This window comes from Salvelinus sp. IW2-2015, unplaced genomic scaffold (genome assembly GCF_002910315.2).
Source record: "Salvelinus sp. IW2-2015 unplaced genomic scaffold, ASM291031v2 Un_scaffold2352, whole genome shotgun sequence".
Lineage (NCBI taxonomy): Eukaryota > Metazoa > Chordata > Actinopteri > Salmoniformes > Salmonidae > Salvelinus > Salvelinus sp. IW2-2015.
The window spans coordinates 118,391-132,897 of NW_019943677.1; the positions used below are offsets into that span (position 1 = coordinate 118,391).

General features: G+C 43.8%; 1 long non-coding RNA gene across 1 annotated transcript in view; it reads right to left on the reverse strand.

The window, feature by feature from the left end:
- The window catches only part of LOC112073752 (uncharacterized), an 11,089-nt gene extending 2,674 nt beyond the window's left edge, over positions 1-8,415 (reverse strand). Inside the window, exons 1-3 of the long non-coding RNA XR_002894615.2 lie at positions 8,236-8,415; positions 7,954-8,156; positions 6,572-6,686 (exon numbers count right to left, since the gene is read on the reverse strand). This is a non-coding gene — a long non-coding RNA (uncharacterized lncRNA). The remainder of the gene's footprint in view (positions 1-6,571; positions 6,687-7,953; positions 8,157-8,235) is intronic.
- Positions 8,416-14,507: the final 6,092 nt, after the last annotated feature.

The following is a 14,507-nucleotide window of genomic DNA, read 5'->3' on the forward strand; positions in this document are numbered from 1 at the left end:
GGTCTTTAATTATAATAGAAAGAAGCCTCAAATCCTGAGCCCTGACGGCCCGGGGACTGAACACTTTACCGGGTGCGGCTTGGCCTGGCGGCGCTGAATGACATCTCTCGAGGCCAATCAAAGCTACTACGCTCTGAGATAGTTGAATGAAAACGGAGGTGGTGCTACGATTGAGGCCCGATAGGAGGTTTCTGACTACTTTAAAAAGCAGAAATCTAACCATACCTTGCGGAAGAGACGGTGCCAGCAATCACAATTCAGTCAAAACAACACATGGCGTCGCACACTACAACGATTGAGTCACTGGAGACCTCCACTACAATGTCTCCGACTTAAAACTACATCCCTAGAGGCCCTGGACGTGAACCTCGCTGCGAGATTTGAAAAAGGTGAAGGAGAGCTGTGTAAGTTTAGAGGGATTCCTCCTCGCGCAATAACTGAGGACTTGTACAGTCCCCAGAGTCATGTGCGGAAATGCGCTCGCGCCACGGATTTCGTTTCTTGGCGCTGAAGGATGTCTTGCCTTAGTGAAAAGCCCCTGAATTGATTCGTGCCACGGTTCGCTGCGGCCCGAAAGCCGGGATGGGGAGGAGGCCCCGTGACATAATTCTTTCTTCGAGTGCATCTTTTTCCATGAGAAAGATGGAGTTCTCCGACGAGCCCGCAATACCACTCTGAGCTTTCAGGACAGAGCTTCTCCATTACCAGGATAATCCCCCACTGTTTCAGGGCCAGCGCGCCCTTTTTGGGCAGGCCAAGCGCATACTTCGGACCATCAGGTGTTGAAGTACGGACTGCGTTCCGCCAGTTTATGGCTATCTCATGATGGTATAAAGACTACACTTTTTGAATCTCCGGATGAGGCTCTCTCTCACATTCAACGTCACATCAAGAAAGTCTTTGACTTGCTCTAGTTCAGCCAACTGTTGCTTGCGAACTGTGTGATTAGTAAAGTACCCTGTGGTACATATGTTAGCTACAACATGCTAATTTTGTATAGCTTGGGGAGTTTTGGTGACCATTCAGGCTTATTTGATGTGAATGAAATGTTTTGATCATCTAGTGTGCTTGCCTTACAAGCATTCATATTTTAATTTCATTGTATGAGGTTTTACTTTACTCCTGTGTTTCTAGCTGTCTTGCTCAACTATTCAGTTTGTTTACATGTGTTCAGTGACTCAAATATTTGGCATTTGTTTACTGCATCCGTTGTTGAGCCGACTCTGTGACGCCAGTAAACAGTAAATGCTTCCCGGACGGCGACACGTTTTTGGGTCCTCATTACAATTTTAAAGTTCCTGAGCGTCATTTATGCCCCAGCAGCGTTCAACGTTGCGCAAGCGACGTAGTTTTTGGTCTTGGTGTAAGCTGTCCTCAGCATTCAAGCTAGACAACTATTAAATATAATATTATTATTATTATTTTTGATTGTTTACTACGATTTCCTACTCAATTAGGTCTTCGGCTGAGAGCCTTTATACATTTTACTTATTTTCTTTATTTTTCTCTCTCAAATGCCTGTTATAAGAACTGGACTATAATTATATACATCTACAAGTGGTGCTTTGTTAAATTTCGTTTGCACAAGGGATTTTCCTTTATTTTTTTTATTAAAAAAATTATCTATTTTGCTGTTTGATCACTACCAAAACACGACTTTAAAGACGGGACTGTGGGTTTAAGGTTTTAAGACCGTAAAAACACTCCTCACAGACACTACTGTGCGAAGAGAACATGTTCTATTTAGGCTTGTACTCGTTTGGGGAGGGTATTGTCTGGGATGGGCGAGGGGGGTGGGGGGAGGGTTGAATTGTTCAGTTCTAATGTTGTCATTCTGTTTTTTCGTTTTTTTCCCTGTAACTTTTTCCAAACATCTACCACTGTACATTATTACTCTGAGACAAGTTATTCTGGGATTTTTGGGCCGCTCATTGCTTTTTCCATTCTAGCCTCTACTGACAGGGTTGTATAACGGGAATGCCAGAGGGGCCGAAACAATGCGATCAAGTAAACATTTGTGAAACATCAAAGGGGTAATAACCCAGTGGAAGCGTTAAGAGGGTGTTGACACACTTAAAGGGTTTGAATGCAAATATGCATTTCCTACAAGAGACTCACTTGAGGATGGTGAGCACTTTAAGGATGCGTAGGGACTGGGTTTTGGTCAAGTGTTCCACTAAACTTTCATAGTAAATCAAGAGGGGCTGCCATTTTGTTGATAAGCTACTCCCTTTGTAGCTCTGAGGTTATCGCTGATCTAAGGGACGATACGTCATAGTAACCGGTAAACTGTTTTCTACCCTCTTGTTTTGCTAGTGTTTATGCTCCAATTGGGAATGAACAAGTTTCATTTTTCCTTTTTGTCTGCTATACCCAATTTAGATTTCCTCATTTGTTGATTTTAGGGGGATTTCAACTGCAAAATGTCCCAGTTTTGACAAGTCCTCACGAACAACTACAGGCCCATCTAAAATGTGCCTACTTATCAAGCCTTTCTTCAGAATATGCCATGTTTGAGGCTGGCGTTTCCTACATCCTACAGATAGACGTATTCTTTTCTTCTCATGTTCATACCAACATACTCCGGGATTGATTACTTATTTTTTGGACAAAAATTCTGCCTAACCTTCGGCAGTGTACTGTTACAGAGTATTGTTATTTCTGAATTCACCAATTAGTGCTTGAACTAGAGTTTTCCCACCGACCTCTATGTGTTATCAATGGCCGTCTCAAGCCCATTTTACTCTCATGATAAGGAGTTGTCATTTCATTTCTTCTGAAATCACCTTATTCCTGAAAAACTAATTCAAACACCAGGTATGATCCTGCCTTCTACCATATGGGAGTCTCTCAAAGCATACCTACGTGGCCAAATTATTTTTATATAGCCAAACCAAACAGAGTTCGCATCTCAGCGACTTCGGACCTGAGCGAATCATAGCCCATTGGATGAGAAGTATGCTACGGTTCCTATCCTCTGATCTGCATAAAGAGCGCCAACTACTCCAATCTGCCATTTGATGAGCTTTCCCTACCGAACGAGGCAAGCTGAAACAGTTCTCTTGCGATCGGTACAGAGTGTATGAACAAGGCCGACAAGGCCAGTAAACTCCTTGCACATCAGATCCGTAAAATCTGGAGGCAATTCACGTTTAATCCCACAAATAAGGACCCGTCTGGTGCCACACAGTTTTATACATAAAGAGATCAATGATCAATTCAAACATTTACTCTGCGCATATACTCTGAATCCCCTCACCTTTGCTGATTGATTCCTTCTTTAATGGCCTGAATATGCCTTCAATTGATACAACACCCATGACTTGTCTAGAGAAGAATTTACACCTGAGGAGATTGCAACAGCATGTCCGCAATGAAAAAAGTGGTAAATCACGGTCGGATGGTTTTCCAACCGAATTTTACAGGAACGTTTTTCTGGTCTGCCTTTGCCCATTCGTGGTCTCGACTATTTGCAGAGTGCCTTAATACCTCAAAGCTACCGGCCTGGATCCTTTATCCAGGCTTCATTCATTACTATTAAACGAAAAACAAACGACCCGCTGGATGTGGATCCTATCAGCCCAATCTCGCTTTAAACTTGTATTAAACAATTTCTAGCCAAGCTTTTAGCCATCCGTATTCTTAGGAAGGGGGGCGGCCTCGCTGCACCAAGTAATACACTCTGACCGATGGCTTTGTGAGAAATAGGCATTTGTTTTCAATATTAGGGCCGCCTTAGGAATATACTGTACTCCCCAGCTAGAGGACCCAGAGGGTAGTGGTCTCACTTGATGCCAGAAAAGCGTTTGACACCGCGTTGAGTGGGATTACATACAGCTACCCTTTATAGATTGGCTTTGGATCCCAAATTCATTGCGTGGATAAAATTCTTTATTTTTCCCCCACTGGCTCGTACGGACTAACAACTTGCCTCTGACTATTTTCCCTTGCAGCGGATCAGCCAGGGCTTGTCCACCCTCCCCTTGTTTGTTGCTTTGGCAATCGAACCTCTCCGCCATTGCACTACGCTCTAATGATCCATTCAATGGAATAATTAGGACGCTCAGAGCAGAAAAGTCTCGCTATATGTCGGATGACCTCCTTTGTTTATCTTCTACCCTGATACCTCATTGCCCGGCCTTACTGTTCTTAAAAGGTTTTGGATCAATTCAGGGTAACAAGCTGAACTAGGCAAACGTGAGCTTTTTTCCTGTAAACAAGGCTGCTTTAAAAGTGCTCTTTTACAAGTTTCTCAGTTTAGGATTGTCCGGAGATCAATTCAACCTACTTGGGAAGTTAAATGACAAGGAAACTATTCAAATCTGTTTCAGGAAAACCTTGGTTGCTTCTAGCAGACAGTTTGAAAAATCTTTACTTTTTGCGAAGTCGCTACTTTTCTCTATCGGAAGGCATTAATGTCATTAAAATGAGTGTGTTGCCCAAATTTCTATATCTATTTCAATGTTTACCCATTTTTATTCCAAAATTTTTTTTTATTTCAACTGGATTCAAACATTCATAGCATTTCATTTGGGGATGGCAAGGTACCACGGATTGGTAAAAAACATTTACAGAAGCCTAGTCATTGGGGGGTTTTACCGCTCTACCAAATTTTCAGACATACTATTGGCTGCAAAATTTATGAGCCCTTCCTGTACTGGCTGCAGACTGATCTACTGCCCAGACCATTCTGGGGTCCCCGATGGATCTGAATCGTGTAAACCTGCTGCACTTTTCTTCTGTGTTGTGCCGTCTCTCCCCAGTGTCCCCCTAGGCAAAGGTGTGTCAACGCAATGTGTCAAAGCATCCTTAAAATTTGGAATCCCGTTTCCGTTAGCCTTTGGCCTCCGAGGCTTTTCTTATCAGGCCAATAATCAGAACATTTATTCCTCTCTTTGAAGATGGGCTTTTGGCATCTGGCAACTCACTAGGCCTCTCCTCACTAGCCCAATTATTCTTTTGATGTATACTTTTGCCTCTTTTGCTCAGCTACAGGAAAAGGTTTCAACTCCCCCATCCCACTTTTTCCGCTATCTCCAGACTAGGAACTTTGTCAGAGCTAACACAGCTGAATTTTCCCCCATCAGGCTGCGAATACAGCTATAGAGAGCATCTTGGAGCTGAACAAGCTCCCTAGGGGCGTAATTTCAGATGTATAATGCAATCATTCATGACTTACAGAACCCTCTTTGGTGCCTTTAAAGACCTCGATGGGCAAAGGATTTGGGGGAGGAAACTTGGGGGAAGAACCTGGGAAATCTGTGCTGCGCAGGGTGCATTCGCCTTTTTTAGCAACTAGACACAGCCAATTCAAATTCAAGGTGGTTCACCCGTATCCACTGGTCTGGGGCCAGAACTTGAAGAATATTCTTGATTTTGATCCCTACCTGTGTCAGATGTAAAATTGAACCACCACACTGTTTGCATATGTTCTGGGCGCTGTCACAACTGTCAGGTTCTGGGAATTCAATATTTAAAATGTTTCTCTGATATATATGACACGGTTATAGATCCCCTTCCCCTTACAGCCCTTTTGGAGTACTGCCATAGGTACCCTGCCAAGAATCCAGTCGGAACACGTTCTTATAACAAACTCTTTTAGCTCGACGGCTAACTACAGAACTGGAAAGAGGCACGCTCCCCATCTTTAATATTTGGGTGAGAGATGTGTTGGTGGCTCTCTGCAACTAGAAATTTTTTAATTTAAATTCACGTGGGACCCAGAATGTTTAATGAGGTTTGGGCTCCATTCTCGGGTTACTTTAAACAGTCCATCCTCTGATGGCATTCATTAAAACCAAAAATAAGTCCGTATTTGGACCCCCTGGTCTGACTTACTTAGGGGTTGGAATGAGCATTTCTGTGTTTTTTCTGGGTGGGGGTGGGGGGGGGAGGGGGGGGGGGGGGGGGGGGGGGGGGCATTAAGGTTGATGTGGCCTTATTGATTGTGGACCTGCGGACCTTGTTCATCTTGCCCCGGGCAGAGACTAAGGTGTGAGCTTGTTTTTCCAGTTTATTTTTATTTTTAAATTTTGTTCACGCCTACATAAAATATTATTATTCATTTTTTATTTTAAAGCATTGTAAACTTTTCATTTTTGGTCCAGTGGAATGGTTGGTCTGTGGCTTGACTGTCTGTGAGTGGTTGCATTTCCTCCACCCTCCCTGACTGTTTCAGGGAACAATGGTGAGGTGTTTGCTCTGTCCCTATACTATAGATTGCCCTTTAACCTTTGTGCCTTCTGCCGGTGTGTTTAACTTGTCTAAAGTATGGTATCTTTAAGAGCTATTTTTTTTAAATGTTTATTTTGTATTTTTTCTAGTTGAGTATATTATTTTTGTATTGCTTTGTCTTGTCTGTAAAACTTAATAAACAGAGTTTCAACAACACAAAAAATATACAATGTGATTTTCTGGATTTTTGTTTTAGATTCCGTATCTCACAGTTGAAGTGTACCTATGATAAAATTACAGACCTCTACATGCTTTGTAAGTAGGAAAACCTGCAAAATCGGCAGTGTATCAATATACTTGCTCTCCCCACTATGTGCTGTAATGCACACAAACCCACCTGTGGAGGTGTTGTCTGGGGTGTCTGTGGTGCTCTGGTCCTCTCCTCCCTGCTCTCCACTCCCAATAGTCCTTCACCACCTGCCTCAGGGTTTCTGTATGCCTCACTGGCTCATCTGAACACACGACAATTAAAATAATCTCCCATAACATTAGTACAGCGTGTCTGCGTATCTTTCTTCGCCATCTGTCGTGTCCACACCATACACACACACACATACACACACACACGATTCTTTAGATAAATCTCTTTAACAGTCACTGTCCAGAGTTTCCAGATATCTCAGAAATATGACCTATCATTTTTTACAATATTAGTGAAATAGTTTTCCTTCCAAAAGATGGGTAATTAAGTATGTTAAAAAGCCTGATTTTATGGTTTGGAATGGCGTGGCGTATACCGGTCATTAAAAATATTCACGCGAGTAGGCCACTGATTGGCTATATTAGCGGTAAGTAAATAGCAAGCATTTTTTAAATGGTCTGTTTGAGATACAGTTTGGAGGTGGGGTTTTTTCTCTCTAATTTATGCTTTGGACACAAATACGAATCAAGGACACGCCAACAATATTAATTGGGTAAGAGAACATGAACTTTTAAAAGTAAGATTTTCACTGGACAGTTGAAGGTAGTTTCAATAGGAACGCACCTTTGGTTGTGGCCAGACATTTTTTGTTTCTTTTATGGTAGGACACAGGTCAACTCTGAAAGCTTTAGTTGGTTATGGAGTGAAAACCATCACAATAACCATTAAAACCATGATAGACAACATGGGTATGCAACTACAGTACCAGTCAAAAGTCGAGACAACCCTGGAATGGAGTAGGTTGTTTTCTTTATTTATTATATTTTCTACATTGTAGAATAATAGTCTAGACATCATAACTATGAAATAACACATATGGAATCATGTAGTAACCATAAAAGTTTTAAACAAATAAAACATATTTTATTATAATTGAGATTCTTCGAAGTAGCCACCCTTTGCCTTGATGACAGCTTTGCACACTCTTGGCATTCTCTCAACCAGCTTCATGAGTAGTCACATGGAATGCATTTCAATTAACAGGTTGTGCCTTGTTAAAAGTTAATTTGTGGAATTTCTTCCTTCTTAAAGCATTTGAGCAATTAGTTTGTGTTCTACTTCTAAATAAATACTTATTTTCCACCAATTTGCAAATAAATTCATAAAAAATCCTACAATGTGATTTCTGGATTGTTTTTTCTCATTTTGTCTGTCATAGTTGAAGTGTACCTATTGATGATAATTAAGGCCTCTTCATCTTTTTAAGATAACTTTGCACAATTGGTGGCTGACTAAATACTTTTTCCCCCACTGTATCTATATTCATATACTGGTCTGCATCATCATCAGCTACGTACCACAGGGGATGACGTTGTCGAAGAAGCCTGGGCGTTCTCTGTTGATCAGGGCGTATGTATCCACGCGGGCTACAGCCTTATCTATTCTGGGTCCGGGTGTACAGAGCTCTGGTCCTCAGCCGCCTGCCGTACTGCTCCTTGTCTGTGGGGATCATCAGGATGTAACGCGGCTCAAAGTGGCTGTTCTTCAGACTGAACACGCCCTGGGAGAACAGTATAGAGAAAATTAGCCTTTCAATTTGATGCTGCTGGCTATGTGAATGTGTGTGTGTTGACGCCCACCTCCAGCTCCATGTGCACACAGCAGGCCAGGCCCTCCCTGGCCACGGCTTCTATGGCCTCACGAGACAGACATACCAGTGGCCGCATACTGCATCGTCTGGAGGAATTTACCCTGAAGAGAGAAGACAGAGAATGGAGGAGCAGAGGGAGAAGGAAAGAAAGAGAGACAGACAGACGGAGAGAGAGGGAGACCGTGAGAGGGGAGGAGACAGACAGACAGACAGACCAGACAGAGAGAGACAGACAGACAGACAGACAGAGACAGACAGACAGACAGACAGACAGACAGACAGACAGACAGCAGACAGACAGACGGAGAGAGAGGGAGACCGTGAGAGGGGAGGGAGACAGACAGACAGACAGACAGAGAGGGAGGGAGACGTGAGAGGGGAGGAGACAGACAGACAGACAGACAGACAGACAGAGACAGACAGACCGAGAGAGGGAGACCGGGGGGGAGGCAAAAAGAGAGAAAACAAAAGTTAACAGAAAGCTGTGAGTTGGGACAGTCAACTATCGTGGGGTGCAACATTTATTTAGTTAAGAGTCAAATTCATATTCCAAAATGGAAGTGGTCTTCGATGGACCTACTGGGTCCTTCACGACCCCTGCTATGTCCAGAGAAGAGTAACAACCGCAGCTATAATGTCCCCACCTGTGAGGTGAACTCCTGACCCTACAGTCAGAGGTACCATCAGTTCCCCTGCTACCCTGTAGTTCACACAGCCGCTCCCTTTGACCCCTCGTCTACTTGCACCTGAAGCCGATATGCTCGCCGTTACGATCCATCACGCTTTACGACCCTACGGACAGCTCTGAGGACTGTAACCTACTCTCAAGGTAGGCTACACTTTTTCCCAATATTCAGATAGAAATGGAACACATAGAATTGGTAAGGCTCTCATGCCCACATTCTAGATATCACATTTCTTGTTGATGTTCTGATATAAGTTGTGCCCTACTGACTATTGAGAGACTCCCTCAGGAGCTCGACCCTTGTCGTGTTAACTTCATCCCCTACTTTTAGAGGGTTGGAAACCATCAGGCCCAAATTACAAAGCACCCTTATCGTGCCTCTGTTGACAGGCTAGTTGGAACAATAAAACAAGCACAAGGACCTACTGATTGAGGTACATTTTCAGGATGGAGCTGTGTGTGTGTGTGTGTGTGTGTGTGTGTGTGTGTGTGTGTGTATGTGGTTGGGCATACGAGTCTGATGTACAGTGCATTGTGTGTAGATTGATGAGGATTTATTTGATCCATTTAAGAATAAGGCTGTAACGTAACAAAACGTGGAGAAAGAGAAGGGGCCTGAATACTTTCCGAAGGCACTGTATGTTTCTGTCTCCATCTGAACTGGTCTGACGTGGTCTGAATGATCCAGGGAGTCTGGGATGTAGGTATGTGATAAGGGAGGGAGGGTCTACATCTGAACTGAAATGATCCAGGGAGTCTGGGATGTAGGTATGTGATAAGGGAGGAGGGTCTACATCTGAATGGTCTGAATGATCCAGGGAGTCTGGGATGTAGGTATGTGATAAGGGAGGAAGGGTCTACATCTGAACTGAATGATCCAGGGAGTCTGTGATGTAGGTATGTGATAAGGGAGGGAGGGTCTAACATCTGAGTACTGAATGATCCAGGGAGTCTGTGAGGTAGGTATGTGATAAGGGAGGGAGGGCTCTCATCTGAACTGGTCTGAATGATCCAGGGAGTCTGGATGTAGGTATGTGATAAGGGAGGGAGGGTCTACATCTGAACTGATCGAATCCAGGGAGTCTGTGATGTAGGTATGTGATAAGGGAGGGAGGGTCTACATCTGAACTGGTTTCTGAATGATCCAGGGAGTCTGTCTAAGAAAAGGAGAAAAGCTGCCAGGTTTCCACAGCAAGCAGTCTTCATCAGGGTTTCAGTCTGAAGAACTTCCCCTGAGACACATCCTCATGTACTTTACAGTGTGCATGGTTAGGATCCCCACTTCACCTGAGACACTTCCTCTGTACTTTACAGTGTGCATGGCTAGGATCCCACTTCACCTGAGACACTTCCTCTGTACTTTAGAGTGTGCACGGCTAGGATCCCCACTTCACCTGAGACACTTCCTCTGTACTTTACAGTGTGCACGGCTAGGATCCCCACTTCACCTGAGAACCTTCCTCTGTACTTTACGATGTGCACGGCTAGGATCCCCATTCTCAACCTAGAGCACTTCCTCTGTACTGTACAGTGTGCAAGGCTAGGATCCACACTTCACCTGAGAACCTTCCTCTGTACTTTACAGTGTGCACGGCTAGGATCCCACTTCACTTGAGAACCTTCCTCTGTACTTTAAGAGTGCATGGCTAGGATCCCACTTCACCTGAGACACTTCCTCTGTACTTTACAGTGTGCATGGCTAGGATCCCCACTTCACCTGAGACACTCTCCTCTGTACTTTAGAGTGTGCACGGCTAGGATCCCCCATTCACCTGAGAACACTTCCTCTGTACTTTACAGTGTGCACGGCTAGGATCCCCACTTCACCTGAGAACCTTCCTCTGTACTTTACAGTGTGCACGGCTAGGATCCCACTTCACCTGAGACACTTCCTCTGTACTGTACAGTGTGCAAGGCTAGGATCCACACTTCACCTGAGAACCTTCCTCTGTACTTTACAGTGTGCACGGCTAGGACCCACTTCACTTGAGAACCTTCCTCTGTACTTTAGAGTGTGCATGGCTAGGATCCCCATTCACCTGAGACACTTCCTCTGTACTTTACAGTGTGCACGGCTAGGATCCCCACTTCACCTGAGAACCTTCCTCTGTACTTTACAGTGTGCACGGCTAGGATCCCCACTATCCTGAGAACCTTCCTCTGTACTTTAGTGTGCACGGCTAGGATCCCCACTTCACCTGAGAACCTTCCTCTTACTTTACAGTGTGCAAGGCTAGGATCCCACTCACCTGAGAACCTTCCTCTGTACTTTAGTGTGCACGGCTAGGATCCCCACTTCACCTGAGAACCTTCCTCTGTACTTTACAGTGTGCACGGCTAGATCCCCACTTCACTTGAGACACTTCCTCTGTCTTTACAGGTGCACGGCTAGGATCCCCACTTCAAAGGTTCCTCCTAATATCACTGTGAGAGAGATCTCTATTTATTAAGGCCCACGGCACTTACAAATTTACCTTTAGAAGACAAATTAATGGGCCTCAAGTTAAAATAAAGTTGCCGGGCATTCATACTATATAGTACCTCAGGCCCCCCGTGTAGGATATCTACGAGGTCTTCCTTTGGGAATATGTGATAACTCTTGTGCTTTGAAGTGTCAAAAATGTTAGATATAAGGAAATATATTTAAGTAGCCAATAACTGAGTATGACATAACAATTGATTTACTGTCTTTTAGAGTTAAGAGAACTACTTACAAAACTTCAAACCAGAAGACAAGTCTAGGCTACACACATTTGCACAAAATAAATTGCTGGCTGGATGAACAGTGCCTTCGGAAAGTATGCTGACCCTTGACTTTTTCCACATTTTGTCAGGTTACAGCCTTATTCTAAAATTGATTAAAAAAAGTAAAAAAAAAAAAAATGAATCTACACACGATACCCATAATGACAAAGAGAAAACAGATTGTTCTAAATTTTTGCAGATGTATGAAAAAAAACACGACTGAAATATCACATCTACATAGCCCAAACTTTTGAACGGTAGTGTAACACCTAGAAATGTCCTGTTTTCCATGAAAACATACATGAAATGAGTTGCAAAATGAATAGGAAATATAGTCAAGACGTTGACTGGTTATAATGATTTTTAATTGAAATAATAATTGTGTCCTTCAAACTTTGCATTTGTCAAAGAATCTTTCATTTGTAGCAATTACAGCCATGCAGACCTTTGGCATTCTAGTTGTCAATTTGTTGAGGTAATCTGAAGAGTTTCACCCCATGCTTCCTGAAGCACCTCCCACAAATTGGATTGGTTTGATGGGCCTTGTTACGTACCATACGGTCAAGCTGCTCCCACAACAGCTCAATAGGGTTGAGATCCGGTGACTGTGCTGGCCACACCATTATAAGACAGAAATACCAGCTGACTGCTTCTTCCCCAATAGTATTGCATAGTTTGAGCTGTGCTTTAGGTCATTGTCTTGTTGTAGGAGGAAATTGGCTCCAATTAAGCGCCGTCCACAGGGTATGGCATGGAGTTGCAAAATGGAGTGATAGCCTTACTTCTTCAAGATGCCTTTTTACCCTGTACAAATTCCCACTTTACCACCACCAAAGCAACCCCAGACCACCACATTGCCTCCACCATGCTTGAACAGATGGCATCAAGCACTCCTCAGCAGCATCTTTTCACTTTTTCTGCGTCTCCGAATGTTCTTCTTTGTGATCCAAACACTTTTTCCATCTTCCTCTGCCCAGTGTCTGTGTTCTTTTGCCCATCTTAATCTTTTATATTGGCCAGTCTGAGATATGTCTTTTTCTTTGCAACTCTGCCTAGAAGGCCAGCATCCCAGAGTCACCTCTTCACTGTTGACGTTGAGACTGGTGTTTTGCGGGCACTATTTAATGAAGCTGCCAGTTGAGGACTTGTGAGGTGTCTGTTCCTCAAACTAGACACTCTAATGTACTTGTCCTCTTGCTCAGTTGTGCACAGGGGCCTCCCACTCTTTCTATTCTGGTTAGAGCCAGTTTGCGCTGTTTTGTGAAGGGAGTAGTACACAGCGTTGTACCAGATCTTCAGTTTCTTGGCAATTTCTCGCATGGAATAGCCTTCATTTCTCAGATCAAGAATAGACTGACGAGTTTCAGAAGATAGTCTTGGTTTCTGGCCATTTTGAGCCTGGAATCGAACCCACAAATGCTGATGCTCCAGATACTCAACTAGTCTAAAGAAGGACAGTTTTATTGCTTCTTTAATCCGCATAACAGTGTTCAGCTGTGCTAACATAATTGCAAAAGGGGTTTCTAATGATCAATTAGCATTTTAAAATGATAAACTTGGATTAGCTAACACAACATGCCATTGGAACACTGGAGTGGTGTTTGCTGAAAATGGGCCTCTGTACGCCTATGTAGATATTCCATAAAAAAATCAGCCGTTTCCAGCTACAATACTCATTTACAACATGAAAAATGTCAACACTGTATTTCTGATCAATTTGATGTTATTTTAATGGAGAAAAAAATAGCTTTTCTTTCAAAAACTAGGACATTTCTAAGTGACCCCAAACATTTGAACGGTAGTGTAAGTATTCAGACCCTTTGTTGAAGCACCTTTGGCAGCAATTACAGCCTGAGTTTTCTTGGGTATGACGCTACAAGGTTGACACACCTTTATTTGGGGAGTTTCTCCCATTCCTCTCTGCAGATCCTCTCAAGTTCTGTCAGGTTGGATGTGGAGCGTTGCTGCACAGCTATTTTCAGGTCTCTCCAGAGATGTTCGATCGGGTTCAAGTCCGGGCTCTGGCTGGGCCACTCATGGACATTGCCCCGAAGCCACCCCTGCATTGTCTTGGCTGTGTGCTTAGGGTCGTTGTCCTGTTTGAAGGTGAACGTTCGCCACAGTCTGAGGTCCTGAGCGCTCTGGAGCAGGTTTTCATCAAGGATCTCTCTGTACTTTGCTCCGTTCATCTTTGCCTCAATCCGGACTAGTCTCCCGGTCCCCACAGCATGATGCTGCCACCACCATGCTTCAGCGCAGTGTTTCCTCCAAACATGACGCTTGGCATTCAGGCCAAAGAGTTCAATCTTGGTTTCATCAAACCAGATAATCTTGTTTCTCATGGTCTGAGAGTCTTTGGGTGCCTTTTGGCTAACTAAAAGTGGGCTGTCATGTGCCTTTTACTGAGGAGTGGCTTCTGTCTGGCCACTCTACCATAAAGGCCTGATTGGTTGAGTGCTGAAGAGATGGTTGTCTCCACAGAGGAACTCTAGAACTCTGTCAGTGAGACCATCAGGTTCTTGGTCACCTCCCTGACCAAGGCCCTTCTCCCCCGATTGCTCAGTTTGGCCGGCGGCCAGCTCCAGGAAGATTCTTGGTGGTTCCAAACTTCTTCCATTTAAGAATAATGGAGGCCATTGTGTTCTTGGGCACCTTCAATGCTGCAGAAATGTTTTGGTACCCTCAACAAAATCCTGTCTCGGAGCTCTACGGACAATTCCTTCGACATCATGGCTTAGTTTTTTCTCTGACATGCACTGTCAACTGTGGGACCTTATATACAGGTGTGTGCTTTTCCAAATCATGTCCAATCAATTGTATTTACCATAGGT